Source organism: Cebus imitator, unplaced genomic scaffold, assembly GCF_001604975.1.
Source record: "Cebus imitator isolate Cc_AM_T3 unplaced genomic scaffold, Cebus_imitator-1.0 Scaffold357, whole genome shotgun sequence".
NCBI lineage: Eukaryota > Metazoa > Chordata > Mammalia > Primates > Cebidae > Cebus > Cebus imitator.
The window spans coordinates 391,222-393,998 of record NW_016107672.1 but is presented as its reverse complement, the minus strand read 5'-3'; the positions used below and the strand labels follow the sequence as shown (position 1 = coordinate 393,998).

Sequence of the window (2,777 nt, the reverse complement as noted above, 5' to 3'; positions counted from 1 at the left end):
AAAAAAAAAAAAAAAGGCAGGCCATCCAAAGACATACTTAGGATCTTGAACTGACAAGATGTGGTTAGGTAATTCCCAGGTTTTTGGCTCAGATAACAGATACGGAAACTAGGAAGAACAGTAAGGGGTCAATAATTTGGAAGTGAGAAAAGCAAAACAAACCTAAACAACAGAAGAAACAAAAATTACAGATGAAATTTTGTTTTATACATTATATATAGTGCTCTACATAGATATAATCCCCATTTCAGCCTTATTAGTGCCCCTGTAAATATGATCACCTTCATTTTCTGATGAGGAAATTCACGTGAAAGTTTAAAAAGCCTACCTAAAATACCAACACAAAAGTATTGTTGATCCTACGTATTCTACAATACCAAACTGCTCTCCCAAAAGGCAGTTAGAAAAATTTCAATGAGAAGTAGTATAGTGTAGTAGAAAAAAGTACCAGGCAATTCAGTTCAAAAGAACTGAATTCAAAAGCAGTTTGGTAGGGCAGCTGGAGACTCAGAAGCTGAAGATTCAAGCGATTCTGCCTCAGCCTTCCAAGTAGCTGGTATTACAGGCGCAAGCCACCATGACCAGCTTAAAAAATTTCTTGAAGTAAACTCTAGTTTTACTCAAGTTTCTGCAAATGTTTGCAAATGTAATTATTTTTAGAAAAGAGTTCTGTCCTCATCTACCTTGCTTCAATTTCTAAAACAAATAAAAGCCAAGGAATTCAAAATACAAAAAGGAGAGAAATGATCAAGAACAGGCTGGCAAGCCTGTGAATTTACACCACTTTATGGGCAACCAAACACTACCGCTCATAAAAGTCATATCCTTTCAGTATTTCTGATAAATTTCAAATGGCATACTTCGAGGCGTAAGTTAAAAGGTGCTACATGAGTCTCTGGCTAACACACCGAAGTTTTATAACTACGTTGGAAAATAGGAGTCAAGGACGGCCTGTGTTACCAAATCCACAGCTACACTGAAACTCTTTGAGCCACGCAGCTCTGCCCGTTACAAAAACAAAAGGCCTGTCTTCTCTCTCTCTCTCTCACCCTCCAAAAAGAATCGGTTGTTTTTTACACAGCAATGACCACTTTAATTAGAGTTCACGATCTGCTTCCGAACAGTCAGTAACCCCAGGGTGGACTCAAACTTGTGACTCCAGGAAGGGGATAAGGAACATGAGCGCCCATAGGAATGGCTTCAAATCCAAGGGTCGAAGGAAAGTGACACCACACAACTATCACAACTAGGAATGCAATGTCGCTGGAGGGCGTGTCCGGCAGGACTGGAACGTAGCGCGTCGCCGGGACGGGCCATTCATAGCTGAGGGGGGCGGTAAGGAGCAGCGGCAGGGACCCCGACCACTCGGCCCTTTCCGCGCACCCTCGCGCGAAGCCCTGCAGCCTCGGGGCCGCAGAGTCCCCTCCCCACAGTCCCCCCGCGCCGGCGTCCGCAGCCAGCCGCACCCTACGGAAGGCGAATACTCTCCCCTTGCCCCCGGGGCTGAAGGGAAGCGGCTCCGCACGGTCCGGCAGCTCCGAGCCCACCCTCACCAGTCGCTAGATGAAACTGCGCCGGTGGATTCCGCAGGGTCCACATACAGCCACACAGGGACTCATCCTCAGTGAAGCCAATAAGAGAAACCGAAGGGCGCCAGAGGGGCCCGTACCCAGACGCGGGTCAGTTCTGGAGGCGGCTGCAATACAGCCGAGACTACAGAAATCGGAAAGGGGGATGTGGCGGAGGAACCCGGGCGGGCGGTACTCAGTAATAACGCAAGCGCTGATTGGCTGAGGCTCGTGTATGCCTCCTGGTGATTGGCTGGTGCCTGCCCAGAAGGTTTCGCGTGGCAGCACCTCTGCTATGGCCTTTTCCCTGGCGGCCCAAAGGAACTTGACCTCGCCGGCCTTGGGGCCGCTGGCTCTTGCCAGGGGGCGGGGAAGGGAGAAAGACCTCAGCGGGAGACTCTAGGCCAACAGTGGTGATGAGAGTGTCCCTTTCAAGGCCAGCCATCTCCCAGTTAGAAACGGCTTTTCAGGTAGCTGGAGATTCTGTAGAGGGGCTAAACCCGAATGGAGAAGGAGACCTGGCCAGATGCCTTGGATACCCGGTCACTACGCAGCAGAAGCCAAGTGCACAGGCGTCTTGCAAAGAAGAGCTTCCTCCCATAGCCCTAGTATAGGGTCACTGCAAAGCCAAAGGTGTCGTCTCCGTGGACCCAGCCTCACCCCTCTCTGGCCCGCTATCCACCCAGATTATCTGGCAGTCACTCCCTTGGTCGAAAGGCGTCACTGCCCTCTTAGATCGCCACCGTGGGACTAGCTGCCAGCCCGGGTCACGCCACTCAGTGCCTGACACCAGGTTTGCACTAGGTTTTTTCCACTTGAACTCTGAATCTAAAGGCCATTTAAAAAGTGGTCGAGTGAAAAATAGGAGGGATAGTAGCCAATAATCAATACTAGGGTACTGAATGGGAAACCTACTGCTGCTTGAATGCCTAATACAGTAAGCACTCAGTAAATGATTGTTCAAGGAGGAGTAGTGTGACTCAGAACAAACGACACTAGGAGTCACGAGTTGGCTGTACAGCTGTGCCACGTTGTGAATTTTATAAGCCACTGCGTCTACCTCATCTCTAAAAGAAAGGAGTTGCACATATTTTCTTAATGCCCACTGAGCTATACTTGCTCTCATTTGAAGCCTTTTTTGTGGTAGGGTAGATTACTAGCCCAAAGCCACACAGCTGCTTAGCCAAAGAGAAAGGGAGACTAGGACCC

The 2,777-nt window shown here is 49.0% G+C and overlaps 1 protein-coding gene across 2 annotated transcripts in view; it reads right to left on the bottom strand.

The window, feature by feature from the left end:
- IBTK (inhibitor of Bruton tyrosine kinase) overlaps positions 1-2,287 on the bottom strand; it is a 91,479-nt gene extending 89,192 nt beyond the window's left edge. For both annotated transcript variants that reach the window (XM_017506694.2, XM_017506695.2), the window contains exon 1: positions 1,554-2,287. The gene's annotated coding sequence lies outside the window, so the exon portion shown is untranslated. The remainder of the gene's footprint in view (positions 1-1,553) is intronic.
- Positions 2,288-2,777: the final 490 nt, after the last annotated feature.